This window comes from Moschus berezovskii, chromosome 10, assembly GCF_049115385.1.
Source record: "Moschus berezovskii isolate FMDL1 chromosome 10, NW_MosBer_1.0, whole genome shotgun sequence".
Taxonomy (NCBI): Eukaryota; Metazoa; Chordata; class Mammalia; order Artiodactyla; family Moschidae; genus Moschus; species Moschus berezovskii.
In genome coordinates this window covers 49,565,228-49,583,678 of record NC_142469.1, presented here as the reverse complement: position 1 = coordinate 49,583,678, position 18,451 = coordinate 49,565,228, and positions in this window count along the sequence as shown.

Below are 18,451 nucleotides of genomic sequence, written 5' to 3'. Positions count from 1 at the left end.
GATCCCACATGCTACACAACCAAAAAACAGGGAAGAAAAAAAAAAAACCTGGAAGGAGCACAAACTTTCACTTCCAGTCTGGACCTTGCTAATTTTTGGACCCGAGTGCAGATGATTCTCAGCAGCAAAGCGTCGAGTACCTGCATTCCAGTCCTGTGGTTTTGCAGTTGCCTCTTCCCCCAAAGAGAGAGTGAGTGTTGAGTGGAGGGAAGGTAGATGCAGGAAGGAGTTGCCTTGCCTTATGTGGCAGACAGGATTGGGAGGATGTATGGACTGTGTGGGAAAGAGTCATTCTGATTTTGTGGGCTCTACCCCTCCCTTTGCTGAAATCTATACTTGAAAGTACGAAATATGTGAGTGTGTATTTGCTGATAGTCAGATCAAAGGTCCCAGGGGGCTGAACTACCTGAAAAGGAAAAGGAGGGTGGCTCTTTGCAGCCTGACCTCTACCTGCTCTCATTGTAACCAGGCCTGTGATGGGCAACTAGAGAGAAAGCCGCTGGTCTGACCTTCCCAGGTGCTGCTGAGAGGGAAAGTGTGGCCCTGTATATGGATATGGTAAATTTGAGCCATTGGAGGTAGAAAAAAAGGCAGTAACATACATGCTAACATCAATATTAAAACAGATTGCTCACCTTTCATCACAGCCTCTTGGTTTAGTATCCTTTTGTTCAGCAGTAATGAGTGTAACTATTGACTAATACTGTTTCAAAGACTGATATTTGTGGCACCAAAGGTAAGCATAACCTGAGTAACTTCTTGACCCTTTGCAAATATTTACAGGTTGAAAGAATATAGTTTGACAAAAGAGCCAAGTGATTTTGTAGTGGTTTACTTTCTGGTTTTCCTACAGTTCAGTAGATAACTTACTTGGAAAAAAAGAGAAGATTCTCTTATTTATTTATTTTTTTCTTTGGTGGTGGTGTAGTAGATTATTCTAAACCACTTTGTTGTTTCCAACTTTTTGGAAACACAGAATCTAGATGAATTTTGTTTTTAATTGAAGGAAACTGCTGACAGTGGTAATAGCATGACACATTATGCTGTTATAAATATATTAAAGCAATTTAAAATCTTTTATACATTTTGGCATGGTGATTAAAAATATATATGGTCGACATACCTTTTTTTTTTTAATATATTTTGAGTTAAAAAGTGTATCTTGATGAACTTCTCAAAACAACTGTCAGGAATGATATATTTGAGAAAAGGAGAGCAACCTCCCTCAAATAAATGTTTTTATGGAAACAACGAACTCCTCGATAGATTTCCTCTTCGGGTTTCTGGTTCTAATAATGTCATAAGTTTACCCTAGCCCGACACCTTTAATTCTCCAGTCCCTTTGTACAGTTAAGTGCAGGCTGGAGTCTTCTCAAGACTGAAAGAATGACACATTCAAGCAGCCTTTGACAGTGTTTAAACACGTCTTATCAAAACTTAATTTCCATGAATGATTGATTTTGGCACTTGATGGAAGGCTGAAGAATGTTCAATTACCCCATTTTCATGTGCTAATGAAGCCGAAAGTGACTTAAGGAGATTTCTTTACACCAGGGTAGGCTGTTTGGATATGCACATGACTTCTTAGGTTTCTCTCCCAGGGTTTGTCTCTACTAAATAGTTGTTTTATTGAGTAACTGTGGCTAATCTGTGTGCTTGGTCCCAACCCTTGGCCTTCCTCTGCAGAAGGGACTGCAATTAGTGAAACTGTCAAACCAGGTGTTTAATTTCCAGAGAACTTATTTTTACAAATCTTTGAGTAACTTGCAAAAGTCAATGAGGTTGGGATATTCTGTTTGTTCACAGGCACTCTTTGGAAATCAGGGTTTGAATAAAATCAATACGGAAAACATTTTAAACTGGAGAAAAAGCAACTTTCAATTCCAAACTGGGAGTTGAAAAGTTTGACCATCAAATTCAGTTTTTCATACACTGCACTAGAATTTTTATTAAAATGTTTAATCCAAGCTTGATCAGACTATAATATTTAAGGATGCCCTGGCTTCTTTTCTTTTTTTAAAGAAGTGAAGGAGAGAGGAGAAAAACTGCACTTATAGGAAAATACTTAAGATTCTCACTGCTAAAATATATGGTGATCATGGATTTAAATCTTGATGATTATGCTACATGTTCTTTTATAATCATCTTCAATATAATTTTAGTATTAAGAAGCCAGAAAACTTTAGATTTAGACATCCTTCTGGATTGAGCTTCCCTGGGGGTTTATAATTCTGTAGATTCCAGCAAGGTTGTTTCTCTGGCTTCTGAAGACTTCTGGGGCCTGAAGGAAATCAGAGGCTGGTTTTGTGACCCCAGATGAGCAACTTCTAGCCTCTTAAGTTCAAAACAACAACACTCCTCATCCAAACTGCTTATTACTTCCTCTCAGGTTCCACTTCCTCCTAATGAAGGTGTCTGACTCCCCAAGCATGGAAAGCGCTGGATTCCCGGGAGATCAGATCCTTGTTTAGATTGAGGCAAACATGCTGTGTGTAAACGCGGAAGCCTTTCCTTAGGAGGTAAGGTCAGGCTCAGCCAAGACTGACAGTGCCTTTTCCTTTTTTCTTTTCCTCCCCTCTATGGATGGTAAGAATTACCTCTCTACATGACTATTGAGTGGCTGATTACCGACTCCTGACATAATCTTTACTTATATAGGAAGCACAGAAATTATGTCAGGGGAGAGAAACAGCTTTGCTTCCTGAAAGGAGCCCTATCGAAGGAGCTTGCAATTAGGAGATATTAATAAATCTCCCTTCTGGGGGTGAATCTAAACTCTGATGAAGCAGAAGCTTGAGATTCTTTTAAAATGTTATTCAACTTCAGGTATCATTTTATCAGCTGTTTGTCCTTGGAAGACACCTTCTCTTTTCCTCCATCCTCCCCCTAGTTATCCTCCTCATTCCTCTAGCAAAAAAGAAAAAGAAAGAAGGAAAGAAAAACAAAACAGAGAGGGAATTCCCTGGCAGTCCAGTGGTTAGGGCTCCAGCTTCCACTGCAGGGGGCACAGTTTCCATCCCTGGGGAACCAAAATCCTATATGCTGCATGGCCAAAAAAAAACCACCTAAAAACAGAGAATGAATGAAAATGAGACCATTAGCAGATATCACCAGAGTGTCCTCAGGGTTTGGCTGGTACTGGTAATGGAGAGACGCTTTCTTCTTTCCAGCTCTGCAAGGTGAAGGTCATGTCCTGGTCCCCGTTTTCCTTCAGAAACTGCCTGTCCTGCTCCCTACTCAGGTACTGTGTTGTGGGGCTTCTCTACTTTGGTAACAGAGCAAAATCATCTCATTCCTTGGGCTAGAGTGTAAGTTTACAATGTCTAGGGTTTCTCCTAACTCCCACGTTCCATGATTGTTTATGCCACTTGCATATAATTTGGAAGGTGTGCTAACAGATGATAACATACTGCACGCAAATTAATTATTATTATTTGCAGTTTCCCTGGTATTCAGGAAGGGTTAGTCACAGTTAGATCCAACCTGTTTTCCTTCTGAGTGATTGTTCTCTTGTTTTTACCTTTGCTGCATTACCATTTCACATGTTCTTTAAAAGGAGTTGGTGAATCAAAAATTATTTGAGGCAAAGGCAACCATCATTTTTGCTACTGTTTGAGCAGACCATTCATGGAAATGATCTGCTCTAGTACCTCTTCCAAATTGTGTGGAACTAATTATGAGGAGGAGTTGGCAATTAAAAAGTTATATTCCAAACTAATTTTCCTGGTATTTTTTATCTTCTTAATTTCGTTGAGACTTTTTATATAGACATTTCCCACCTTGTTTGAACTTTTCCCTACTTCTTTATTCCTTAAGACCTTCTCCTAATGGCGCTCTTCACTTGGACATTAGCAGATCAGGGCATGCCTACCTATTGCTTTTGTAGCATACTGGTCAGCCTTCTTGATGTTTTCCTTGACTTGGCTACTAAAGCCTCCCCAGCTCCTGGCTCTCCCAGCACCTGTCCTTCCTCCACACTGGTGTCAGCTTCAGCTTCCTAATGTACCTTATCTGTGCCCTCTGAGGGCGGGGACCAGGCTGGTCGTCTCTCACCACTGTACCCCTTTCACTTACTGGGTGTTAGTTCATTGAAACACATATCTCTTGGGTGAAATCTCTTTTTATCTCCATAGCCCCTAATGGCTTTACATTATATACAAACGAAATTTCAAGTGCCTTAATCCCACATTCTTGTCAAAGCCTTTTAGGAAATGGCCCCAACAGTTTCTCACATAACTCACATTAGTGGGAATTCTTTCCCAAGCTTACCTTCCTTCCTGTCTTGGTGCGGAGGTGGGATACCCGCTTCTTTAAATATGTGCTTTCTAGGATTTTTCTTCCTTCCCCTGACTGGCAGGCAGAAAGAGACAGCCCCTTTGGTAACATCTGAGTGTGGGAGGGAGGGTAGGGGTATTTGGTGGTGCCCCCTTTTCATACCTGTTTCCCCATAGCTTTACCTGATGCTTTGCTTCAAGTAAATGTGTGCTTATTGCAACCTCTTTCCCCTCTTGCTCGCCCTGTTTTCTGCTCTCGCCTGAAATTTCCTCTCCTTCAACTCTGCCTTTCTCCAAAGTCCCATCCATGGTCGGACATCATCTTTCCTCTGAAGACTGCAGAGACTGAACATGATCCTCTCGTGGCCGGAATCATCAGAAGCTGCCTTGTGTCTGTATTGTCCCTTGGGTCAGCTACCTTCTCTCACCTTAATCACTGTATTAGTTACTTTTGTCTCCGCTAGAATACTTGAATGGGGGTTATTATACTCTTGGTTTTTCTTCTCAGCATGAAATAAATTCACTTAGACAATAGGTATTATTATTTTTATATTTTTCTCCACGCCATACTGCATGTGGGATCTTAGTTCCCTGACCAGGGATCTAACCGGTGCCCCTTATATTGAAACCTTGGAGTCTTAACCACTGGACTATCAGGGGAGTCCTCAACAAAAGATATTTGAAGCAAGGACAGTGGACAACTTCCAAATGGATGAAGTATACTAGAATTATATATGTGACAATCATATTTTTAAAATTTTTACTGTGTGCTTCAAAGCAGATTTATTTCAATTTTAATTTGATTTTTGTTTATTTACGTATCTTTTGGCTGTTCCGGGTCTTTGTTGCTGCACAGGCTTTTCTCTAGTTGGGGTGAGAGGGGGCTGCTCTAAAGTTGTTAGGCTTTTCTTGTGGAGCACAGGCTCCAGGGCACATAGGCTTCAGTAGCTGTGATATGTGGGCTCAGTTGCTCCACATCATATGAGATCTTCCTTGGCAGGGCTCAAACCCTTGCCTCCTGCATTGGCAGGCAGATTCTCTATCACTGAGCCACCAGGGAAGCCCCAGTTTTAATTTATATTGTAGCAAATATTAAGATGGGTTTTTAGGATTACTGTCTCTTCCTTCTGGTCTGGAGAGCTGTATCACACTAAGGTGAAGAAAAAAAAAAAAGAAAAACTTAGAAAGGCTATACATTTACTTGGATGAGTAATTAGCACTCTTTAGGTAAATCATTCCCCCAGGGTTATGTTTTGTTTTGATTTTCCCATGAACTCTGCTCATTTCAAAAATTCACACATATTCAGAGCAGTAGTAAAGGAGGAAGAGGGTACAGAAGCTGTGTCTACATAGATACATATGGAAGAAAGAAAAGGCTGTATCTAGGTGAAGAACAAAAACGAATCAATCAGTGAGGGCTACAAATAGGAGGGAAAGCACTGAAATTGAAGAAGAGGCTAAGAGAAGGGGAGGGAGGCCAGAGGAAGTTACTGAGACTCTGCCATGAGGGGGCTGTGATTACCTGCCCCCCCCGATTATCTGAGGCACCACTATGTCAGGTCAGAGCCAGCAGAAGTCCAGTAGGCCACTCAGAAAGCTATGGGGCCCCCAAATGTCCCTCTCTCTGGAGTAGAGTGAGGTTGGTTTAGACCTTCTGCAAACGAATTACCTCAAGCCTCAGCTTGAGATACCCAGGACTCTGGCAGGACACTCCTACTTGTGTTTTCAATCCTTTACTTTTTTTTCCCTTAAGGAATAGACCTCCTATTTCAAAGAAACATTTACTCAAAATCTCTAAATAAAATTTATGTGATAGCTTAATAATGTCAAGAAAATGCATAATAAATTTACTTTATATATTTAAATTTAAAACACTTATTTATTATGAGATGACTCAGTTCAACTCTTCAGTTCAGCTCAGTTCAGTCGCTCAGTCATGTCCAACTCTCTGCGACCCCATGAATCACAGCACGCCAGGCCTCCCTGTCCATCACCAACTCCCGGAGTTCACTCAAACTCATGTCCATCGAGTCGGTGATGCCATCCAGCCACCTCATTCTCTGTCGTCCCCGTCTCCTCCTACCCCCAATCCCTCCTAGAAGTTCAACTCTTACTGAATCTCAACTATGAAATCTATGGTTATAGATAATAGTTCCAGCCTTCCATCAGCCTGTTAATATTCCACCTTTTATTCAAGGGTCATCTTCACAAAGAACCAACACTTTTCATTTTCATTAGTGCTGCCAAGAGTTTCAGAAGAGCCTACTTGAACCAGTAGAGCTACAGATGCTGAAGTGGCTGCGGGGCTTTCTCAGTGCATGATGGTTCTTGAACCACACCCTCCATTCAGTGAACAGACCACATCTTGGAACTTAGTGGATATTACATAAAGATCTGTTGAAATTAATGACCCAGGTTCCTACTTCAGTATAACTTGTCAGAGACCTTCACATTGCTCAGAACCCATATGAATGGTTCAAACAGCAATATTAGATCCGCTCATTTACCATAATTTGACCCTCTATTCGTTTCCCATTTCATTTAGGATAAAATCCATAGTCTATGACAGGGGTTGACAAACTTTTTCCTGGGAAGAATCAAATAGCAAATATTTTTGGTTTTATATGTGTATTGGTCTTCTCAGGCTGCCATAGCATAATACCACAGATTGGGTGGCTTAAGCAACAGAAATTTATTTTCTCACAGCTCTGGAAACTGGAAGTCTAAGGTCAGGATTCCATACTGATCTGGTTCTGGCGAGCACCCTCTGTCTGGCTTGTAGCTGGCTGATTCTCCAGGTGTCCTCACCTGGAGGAGGAGCCAGCAGTGGGCAGGGGATGGGAGATGGAAGAGCAGGTTCTCTGGTGCCTCTTTTTATAAAGGCACTAATCCTGTCATGAGGGCCCCACCCTCATGACCTCATCTAAACCTAATTATCTCCCAAATGCCATGTCTCCAAATACTACTATGTTGGGGGTGAACATATGAACTTGTGGGGGACACATTTCAGTCTATAGCAGTGGGCCATATGGTCTCTGTCACAGCTTCTCAACTCTGCCATTGTAGCACAAAAGCAACCAGAAAAGAAATAAGTATGCCGAAATTTGAATTTTATGAATGTTCATATGAAAACTTGTCATAAATTCTTCTTCTTCTTTTTTTTCCCTAGCATTTAAAAATGTAAATGCTAACTCAGTGTTCGCTCCTGGGCCATACGAAACAAAGCAGCAGGCCAGGCTTGGCCTCGGAGTGATAGTTTATCAACCACTCATCTATAAGGCCGCACTGGCCTGGTCTCTTCTTGCTTCTTTGACCCTCTCTCACTGCTCCCTTCTCGTCACCCCAGTTCAGCCTCCATGCTCTCTACCATTCCTTCCTAGGCTCTTTTCTGGGTCCCTAATTTCCCAGGGAGTTGGTGATGGACAGGGAGGCCTGGCGTGCTGTGACTCATGGGGTCGCAAAGAGTCAGACACGACTGAGCGACTGAACTGAACTGAACTGAATTTCCCAGGGAGTGGCCCCTCTGCCTTTATTGGTTTTGGTCACCTCCTCACAGGGGCTTTCTTGATGGTCATCTCCAAGAGAGCTTCCTCTGTCCTCTTTCTCCATCCTGTTATCCTGCTTTATTTTGTTGTCTCATAGCTCTTGTCAGTGTCTAAATGTGCGTATCTATTTGTTTACTTCTTTGTTGTCTGCCTCTCTAGCCAGAATGCTAACTTCATGAAGGCAAGGAATTTATTTGCCCTCCTAGTTCACTGTGGCGTCTGGAACCATATCTGGCACATAAAAGTTGCCCCCCAAAATACTTGAATAAAACATATTAAATGACTTGAATGAATGCAAATGCTGAAATACTTCAGTTTTTTAAAAGTTTGAAACAAGTTATTTTATTATACATTTTATCTACCTTTAATATATAATAGCTACTACCATCGTCCCTTCTAAATTTTAGCTTTATCCTGAAAAGATATAAAGTGATTTTCTTTTTTTTGTCTTTTTTTTTTTTTAATAGAAACTTAAAAGGCAGCAGTTGGTTTTCTGGTGACAGGTGTCTTTTTCTGTCTTTTAATAGACAAAGTTGTAAATTACTGTGATCAAAATAGTTTGGGAAAATGATCAGCTGGATTTTGCTTGTTTTGTCTGTCTTTTTGTGAGATGAGGTTGAGGGGAAAGGAAGGAGGCCCTGGGACAAAATAGGTTTATAGAGTTCAAGGCACAGTCTCCTAGGACGCCCAGTGAACTTCTTTAAATTGAAAAGAACAGAGCCTTGCCTTGCAGTCTGAGAGGTGGTCATCCAGATGCTACCCCCACCCCCGACCCCAAGTGTTCCCTTTTCTGGGACGGATAACTCAAAGGTGGGGAGGTTTCATTTCTTCCTTTCTTTTACAAGGTGGTAATCTCTTAGCTGCCTATGGAAATAAGGCTGCTTTGAAAGAAGAGCTTTACACCTTGTAAACTTTTCCCCCAGGGCAAGTCAGCCATCCTTAATGCTTCTTGAAGTTAAATTTTCTTTTCTCTCTCTCTCTTTTTTAAACTTTTGTTAATGAAGTAGAAAGTGAACTCCACTGCACTTGTTAAAAAGTGCTATGTGGGTAAAGAAAATATGTCTGTGTCCTTTTCCTCCACAAATATGTAAAATCATCACTTTCGAGGTTGCATTAAAACATTTCAACCTTCTTAAGATTTAAAAGAACAGCAAGATGCTGCATGATGAATATAATGTGCTACCTCTTGTGTAAGAAAGAATGGAAAAATGAGATATCTATTTTTGTTAGCTTCTGTTTGCTAACGAAGAATAAAGGAAAAAGGAGAACAATGGTCCCTGATGGACAGTTGGGACTCTGAGGGCCGGTAGGAGGGCAAGGCTGGAGACTGGACCAAGGCTGAGACTCTCCCTGTTTATCTTTTTATATCATTCTGACTTTTGAATCACGTAATGTATTTCCTCTCCAAAAATTGTAAAATAAAAATTTTCCAAATTCTTAACTCCCATCTTATTTTGATCTTTGGTACTTACTGTTCTAATCTTTTCTTTCTTTAATTTTTTTTTTTTTTGAGGGAACTGCGATTTTTTTAAAAATTGTGTTAAAATACACACAACATAAATTTTACTATTTTAACCATTTTGAAGACTGCAATTCAGAAGTATTAAGTACATTCACACTGTTGGGCAAGTGCTACCAATCCCCATTTCCAGAACTTGTTTCATTAACTTAAACAGATACTGTACATGCACTGAACAATAACTCTCCTTTTGCAGCTCCTATTCTACTTCCTGTCTCTGTGTCTTTGGCTATTCTAGTATAAATGGAATTATACCATTTTTGTCCATTTGTGTCTGGCTTATTTCACTTAGCATAATGTCTTCAAGGTTCATGCATGTTGTAGCATGTATAGAACTTCGCTCCTTTTTAGGAACGAATAATATTCCACGGCGTGTATATACCACGTTTTGTTTACATGTTCATCTACTGATGGACATTTGGGCTATTTTCACCTTTTGGCTATTATAAGTAACACTGCTTTCTTTTTACCATTATATACTTATGGTGTGTAATTATTTGCATTGTTTCTTTAGTCCCTTCTAAACTGGGAGCTTTGAGAGAGAGAGTCATGCCTTTTTTATCTTATTCATGCTCTGAATCCCCAGCACTAGTGGAGTAATAAGCAAGTGTTTACCTGGCACTTGACTCTGTCAAATGACTAAGTGGTAGGTGAAAATAAGTTTTGAGTTTACTTCATAAGTACAAAAGAGAATTCAAAGGTACTTACTCAGCTCTATCAGTTTTGAAGCAATGATCTTGTTTATTTGGAATTAGTTTTGAGTTCAATCACATTTTGGTGATGGAAAGTGGCTGAAGAAATGTAGCCATTTTCCAAACACAACATGGCAGCCAGACGACAATATTAATGAACGCAAGCTAATAGAAAACAGCCCTGCTCTGTGTCTGAGTGTGGGTATGTGACTCCACCATGAACTGGCCGTAGAGGTTGACCCGTGCACTACCTACCCCTGCCGGAGGGCACCATGGTAAGAATAAAGTGACTAAGTTTAGAAACAGGCAAAAGGGTAGCGGTGATGGGCTTTGGGGTAAGTTCACGCAGTTGCTTGGCCATTCTGACCCTGGGCAGATGTCCTCTCATCTCTGAATGATGGATGATGCAGCAGCTTTGACCATGCTGAACAACCCTAGTTCCAAGGCCAGCTGCCAGAGTTTTTAACTTCTTGTAAAAGGACCCTGAAGGGATGTTGATTTAGTAGCAGCCCCTCACCATTGACTCTGTCAGTCATGGTGATGATGTGGGAGCAGAGGCAGATGAAAGGTCAAGCCCACTTTTAGAACAAGAAATATAGCCTGTTGGCTGAGAAAAGGGGCTGAGGTGGAGCTGGGAGAGACCTCTGTTATTTTAAATGTACGCCTCTGGCTTTTGGAGAAATGATATTGAATACGGTAGAAGTGGAGAGCTGTAAAGAACCATACTGATAATCTAGTCCGGCTTCTTGGATATACTGGTGTGGAAATTAACAGACGAGGTTGAGGTTGCTTAAGAGGTCTTGCATGTAGCCATATTACACTGAGGTCAAGCTGGGCAAATACCAAGACATTTTCATCTGGACTGCTCAGCATTTATGACACAATGATTTTCCATTGATGACTATTCCTTCAACAGAACCCCATTTTTTTTTTTTTTTCACAAAGCTGGAATGAATAGACATTTGACTCTAGGAAAATAATTTGGTAGTAGTGGAATGAATAGTTACAAAAATAGTTTTGTTAATATAATGATCTATAGTGTTTTTTAAAGAAGAGACTTAGACCTACAGAATATTTGGTAAGATAGTACAGAGTTTCTTCTGTTATTAACATCCTACACTAAGATGGATCATTTGTTAGGATTCAGTTCAGTTCAGTCTCTCAGTCGTGTCCGACTCTTTGTGTAATGAACCAATATTGATATGATCATTGATACGGGCTTCCCTGATAGTTCAGTTGGTAAAGAATCCGCCTGCAGTGCAGGAGACCCCAGTTCAATTCCTGGGTCAGGAAGATTCCCTGGAGAAGGGATAGGCTACCCACTCCAGTATGCTTGGGCTTCCCTTGTGGCTCAGCTGGTAAGGAATCCGCCTGCAATGCAGGAGACCTGGGTTCGATCCCTGGGTTGGGAAGATCCCTTGGGTTGGGAAGATCCCCTGGAGAAGGGAAAGGCTACCCACTCCAGTATTCTGGCCTGGAGAATACCAAGGACTGAATAGTCCATGGGGTCACAAAGAGTCGGACAACTGAGTGACTTTCACTTCATTGATATGGTTTATTAACTAAAATCCATACTTTTTTTCAGAAGTATGTAGTTTTTACCCAGTCCTTCTTCCTCTTCCAGGATACAGTTATTATTGTCGTGTCTTCTTAGGCTCCTCTGGTCTGTAACAGTTTCTCAGACTTTCTTTGTTTTTCATGACCTTGAGAGTTTTGAGGAGTCCTTGGTCAGATATTTTGTAGAATATCCCTCAATTGGGATTTGTTTAATTTTCTTTTCATGATTAGACTCGGGTTATAGGTTTTGGGAAACATGACCACAGAGATAAAGTACCATGTCATCAAATTATATCAAGGGTACATGTTATTGATGCAACTTATCACTGTGGATGTTAATCTTACCCTCCTAGCTGAGGCAGTGTGTGTCAGGTTTCTTCACAGTACTTTCTCCTCCCAACTTCCCGTACTGTATTCTCTGGAAGGAAATCTAATGCACAGTCAACACTTCAGGAGTAGAGAGTCAAATTACATTTCCTTGAGGGCAGAGTATCTACATAAATTATTTGGTGGAGAGAGTTTTTATAGTCTAAGAAAAATTTAATCTTATGTATGTTACTTACTCATGTAAATTTACCCAGGTGGCATCTCAAAATAGCATGAATAATTGAAACATAGGTAAATTACAAGTTTTGAGTTAGTTGATAGCTTTTGATTATTTCTTCTCCCTACAAATTAGAACTGAAAACTTGATAAACTTGCATTTTTGTTCATCTGTGAAAGGAGTAAGCTACTTAAGAAATGGAATGGTTAGAGAAACAGATGTAAATATTCCACATATTTGTTATTTACCTAAGAAATAAATGATTCATTATGTTTATTATTGATTGATATCTTTTTCTGACTTTATTTATTTATTTTTAAAATTTTGGAGTATAATTGATTTACAATGTTGTGTTTCAGATGTATAGCAAAATGAATCATTTATATATTTATATCCACTCTTTTAGATTCTTTTCTAGTATAGGCTGTAACAGAGTACTGAGTAGGGTTCCCTGTGCTATACAGTAGGTCCTTACTAGTTATCTATTTTGTATACAGTATGTCAATCCCTTAAAGTATGGTCAATCCCAATCACCCAATTTATCTCTCCCCCATCTCTCTTTAATTTTTGAAATTTTGCTTAATGTCAGAAAGAGAGACAACATTTACTTAGTACTTCTTGTATGCCAGGTGGTTTGCATTTACGTTATCTGACAGAAACTGAGAGCTAATGGGTGGTCAGAGGTGGTTAGAGTATATTTTCCCTATTTCACCTATGAGGAAGGTGATACTTGGAGAGATTAAGCTGTTTGCTCCAAGTTTTACATGGACTAGTCCAGATCCAGTCCAGGTGTGCCAAACCCTTGCGTGCTCTTTATACTCTACTGTTCACCTCCATCCCGTGTTCTGTTCCTAACCTTCATGCTGAACGCGATTGAGAGGAAGGGAGGATTCGCTGTGATGGAGAGAACATCCTAAAGCCATGTGCATGGCATTCCATGAAAGACCATTTTTCTGTCACTTGAATAATTTATAAACTGATCATTGACCTTTTGTTATTTGGGCAAATCCCTTTACACCTAAATCTCAGTTTCCAAATGGGTAAAAAGAGAACTTCAAGTAGGTCGTCTCTGAGTGCCTCCCCAGTAATTGCACTGCATCCTCTTCTGGATCAGCCCTGGCCCATTTTTTAGTCTCTTCACATCCTCTGAGGATTTTGACTCCATTGGAGTGGATTGTGTCTCTTACAGAAAGCTAATAGCATTCGTGAGTAGAGTAGAAATGTAGGCCATTCCTAACAAGAACTTAATAAAGATAGTGTTATTTGGTTTTTGATAATCGAAAGGAAACATAAGTATGAGCACTAAATCACACTGGCAAGAGTGTGTAATCTGAGGCCAAGTGTAAACTGAACAGACTTGAGGCTTACTGACATCAGATTCTTTGATTATGTTTTTTTAATTTCTTTTTTTAAGTACTTCCAGTTTCCTGCATTTAGGTGGTTTCCCTTCTCAACCTCCTCCCCTACGCCTGCTTCAATTTCAGCAAAAGATGCAGAGAATGGAGAAAAAGTCAATGAAAACTGTGTGTGTGTTGGGGGATGGGAACGGATTGCAGTGCAGCAGACTCTCCTTTCCAGTGAAATTTGCAACTTATAAAGCATCCATGAGTGGAGTACGCCAGACAGGGTTGGTTTTCCTTGAGTTCACCTAAGAGGCCTGTACTCCTTTACTTGGGGGCAAAAGGAAGCTTTCCTGAGCTTAATTAATGACTTAATTAAGAAGCAAAAGAAACATCCCCATTCTCCTCCAAACTAAGTGTTTATTTCTTCAAGTGTGTGCCAGCACCAGGAGATTGTCACTAAGGAGACTGATGACTCTGAGAAAGTCATTTTAAGTCTGATGATTCAGTTTCCTCACATCTAAAATGGGAATTACAGTCTCTGTCTTCCCACCCTAAAGGCAGATTTCATACCCTGCTGCTGCTGCTACTGCTGCTGCTAAGCTGCTTCAGTCGTGTCCAACTCTGTGCAACCCCATAGACGGTAGCCTACCAGACTCCTCTGTCCCTGGGATTCCCCAGGCAAGAATACTAGAGTGGGTTGCCATTTCCTTCTCCAATGCATGCATGCATGCTAAGTCACTTCAGTCATGTCCTACTCTGTGCGACCCTATGGACAGCAGCTCACCAGGCTCCTCTGTCCACAGGATTCTCTTGACAAGAATACAGGAGTGGGTTGCCATTTCCTTCTCCATTTCATACCCTACCTACCTGAAAGACCCTATTTCAAAAAGATGAAATAAGAAAGAGCATAGGATGTTTAAGTTACTACAGAAGCCTGATGGCATTTCTGTTGAAAGAGCAAGCTTTTCTAGCAGAATTGGAAATATGAAATTTCATGTAAATCTTCTAGCTAGTAAGGCACGTGTACCCTTAAGAAGTGCATAGAGTTTTGAACATCACTCTGTTTCTTAAAGATTCAAGGTAATCACCAGGAATATTGGTTATAGAATAGTTCAAAGTCCCCTAGAGTCAAATTTAGAATGGGGCTATGTTCTGTAGCCAACTCATTGATTATATAAACAAGGAATGAGGTTTATATCATTTTCTTGGGGAGTTTCCATAGGGGAATGGCTTCCTACCTATCTGTTACTTGTAAAAACAAACAGGGATGTTTATTTAGGTATAAGAAATATTAGCTTAATAAAAGCAGACATTCACAACCCCCACCCAAAAAAGAATTGTGCAGAATCTTTATCCTTTATTCTAAGTGGCTTCAGGCTGCTATGATTTTTTTTTTTTTAAGTTCTTAATTGTTTGTTCAGGTTTTCCACTTCTATCTTACTGAAAGACAGTCAGCTGCCCCTCTTGTGTAGTGAATGTGCTTTCCTTCACATCTTTTTGATTGCTTTTTCTGATTTTCCGATTTGGTGCTTGGAAATCTGATAATTAATTCATTAGAATTATCTCTGATAGAAAATAAATGACTGGCAGTGGGGAACTGCCCTGATTTATGGATGCACCCTTTGTTGCCTCCCTGTTGGTTATTTGGTCTGTTGCTTTCCACGGGCTTTACTCTATTCTTATTTTTTTCCTTTTCCTCCATCTTCTACTGTGTATTTTCTATAGTTTGTGTATGATTCTGGCACTTTTCTACAACTACCTTAATGTGTAACAGTGCTTTAGATTTTAGTGAATTAAAGTAAGTTCTGATCAGCCCTCGGCTCCTCTAAGAAGCTTTCCTTAAGTAGGTGAGGCAGGTCATTCCTTTTTTTTTTCATTTGACAGGAACTTAGCTTAATTCCTTGTCTTGTCATCTATCTTGCATAAGCTGGGTTCTTAGCTCTTCGTTAGGGTAGAAACCACACTAATTGTCTTAAAAATTCTGTCCTTTAGGACAGGCTAGATGCTCTGCATAATTCTGTCCCTGTCTCTACAAACAAGGAAACACTGGGGCTGGTTTCAGTAGCACAGGCCACATGGCTTGTGGCAGGGCCAGGACTGGTGCTGATGGAATCTGCTGGTATTTGACTCCACGCTGTGTTTCTGCCACATCTCAATGGTGACTTGAAGCCTTATTTCTCTGAAAAAGATCCAGAAAAACCAAGCCATGTACCTACGTATCCATTTAAGTTCTGGAAACCTGTTTGATTCCTTTTGTGTCTATGGGGCCATCTCTCCCTGTGGAACATGGCCTTGTGACTGTCTTCACAACCCCCTCAAAAAAAAATTAAATACAAGAATTGTGTGCTTGTGACTATAACCATACCTCTTTTCAAAATTTCAAGGACCTTTGGCCTTTAAAAATGTGGTACATACTAATATAATATGGTTTGTACATTTCCCCCCACCTAATTAGTACTATGTCCCATTCAGGGGATTAAAATACTTCAGACACCTTGTTTCATTTGCTTGCTATGATGATAGCAGATTGCTGTTGAAATTTTAAATTTGTCTTGGACTGCTGTTCTATGAAAGGAAATGACTTTCCCATGAGACAAACATGTGACTTTTGAAAATGACATTATTATTTTCTGCATTCTTAATGATCTACTCAATGAAGGAAGTCACACTGAAAGGTATGGAGCTTTTAAAATTTCTCTGAATCCTGAGTCTTTTTTTTCTATCCAGTAGAGTACAAGTTTTTATGCAAACTGTACCAGATCCTGAGTTTAGCTCATCCTTCCATGAGTTTATTTGCCATGCTCCAGGCAGTGAAATTCCTCTTTATATTAGCCAGCAGCTTTGCAGATAGAATATGTGTCAAGTAACATATCCATGCTTGTTTTTTAAAAAGGGAAATGGAAATGGTTCTTCGAAAAGGAAGAGGATTGAGATCTAGCACGTGGGAGTGAATCCCAGTCTCCTGTCTGGCTTAGATTCTACTGATTACCTCTGCAAAGGTAGAGCACCCTTGACCACTGCAAGAAAGAAAAGAATGTGTAAAAGTCATGGTTGTAAAATGTCATGCTGCATGTAGTTGAGATTTTTTTTTTTTTTCCAAACAAGAAAACCACCTCTGGGCTATCTGGTAAAGTTGAAATATGTTATCAATCAACTTCTTTCACATTTAAAAGGAGAAAAGAAGGGGAGGAGCAGTGGAGATGGAGACCTTATGTTAAGTTTGAAAAGTAGAAGCCTAAAAAAATGCAAATTGTTATAGTGTAATTTAGGCTCTTCCACAGCTGTATTCCTTTGTGTTGAATTCATTAACTTTTACGCCATATGCCGAACATAATCCGCAGCACAGAATCATCCAGAAGCACGAGAGGACTGAACTTGCCATCAACAGTCCATAACTTTCAGCTCTCAGGATTTTCTCAGGTGTAGTGTGCTGGCAGGTTTTTAGGCTTAAAAACATTTAATTAGTATTTGTTCCCCATAGTGATGCAAGTTGAAGATTGCACTTTTTTTTAATTGCCTTCCAGCTGAAAGGCAGATTTAGAGTATTCAGATCTTGAATCTGCTTCCTAGAAGAAACATCTTAGCGTGAGATGAAAGCTGCTTAGTGTGTTCAGGCTTAATTGAGAAGGACATATGTAAAAGTAACTTTCATTTCTCTCCTAAGGGAAAAAAAAATGAATGATCTGTATCCTCCTATAACTGAAGGTGGAACAGCATGGCATTATGATGCTTTTTCTTTCTGTCAAATAGGGATTCTTTGGGGGAGTTTTGTATGTGCAGTTTTCTCACAAAGTCATTTGGCCTTATAACATCGTGCTGTCTTTCTGGTGTTTAGTCATGGAGAGTAATAAGAACAATAAACATGACTAAAAGTTGGTAATCTTATATACACAGGACTCAGAAGTTTTGAAACAGACCTCATGCGTTTCGTAAAGTTAAGTGAAACATTCCGAAGACATTCTTTCATTTTCCCCTCATTTCTTCTTCCTTTATTTCCTTCAACAATCTTCTCAAAAATTCTGTAACTCAGGAGAGGTCTGTTAACTGAGACACTTAGGATGGGGTACATTGCCTTGGGAGTGAGATTAAGGAAATATATAATCAGATAACGTCTTTGAAAGAGGGTGGTTTTCTTTTTTGTTTAACATAGTTTTTGGTACAGAGGGATTCCCATTTGTGTGTTTGATTTAAAGAGCAGAAAACTGAACAATGTGTTCTCCTCTGATGCCGCAGAGCAGAGGGAGGAGCGTGAATTTCCTGCTCGTTAGTGACAGTAAGTGGAGGGTGTGTTGAGCAGCGCCTGGCTGACCAGCACCAGATGGATATCACCTAATAATTAGTTTCTTGCTTCTTACTTAGTTCAGCCCTTAGATCTGCAGGTCTTTTTTCCCCCTACCTTAGAGAGAGAGGTCGGGGGTGGGGGGCGGGTATTTGTGCATACAAAGATGTCTATTTGTGGAAGGAAGTCTGTAGACTAAGAATGAATGCACATCCATGAGAAGCGAACAGAAAAGTCCCCATCTGTGGGAAAACATGGACAAGCAAAACCACAGACAGGAAACAGTGCTAAATCTAAACGAGTCACAGCAGTAAGTTTCAGCAAATGGGAAAGAGAATGTAAGATGGGCTGTTGTTACCAAAGACATGTGTCAGAGTTTGAGCATCGCCTACCGTAACTTCCATCCTGTCTCTTCTGGGTCCCGCTCCTGTTGAAATTCAGATCCCCACCACCCACCTTATTTTTCCACAATATGTCCTATGTGATCTATTCAGATCTCATTAAACTGATTTACTGGCCCGCTGGCTCTGCTCACCCTCAGTTTATTCCTACTTTGTTTAAAATTCGGGAAGTGCTGGGGGAGGGGCAGGACATGAATCGCTGCACTTGTGCAAACGGAGTGCCAGCTGATTTATGGCAAAGGTTATAAAGGAAAAGTATTAAGTGCGCTTCATTCCATTTGGCAAAACCATCCTGCA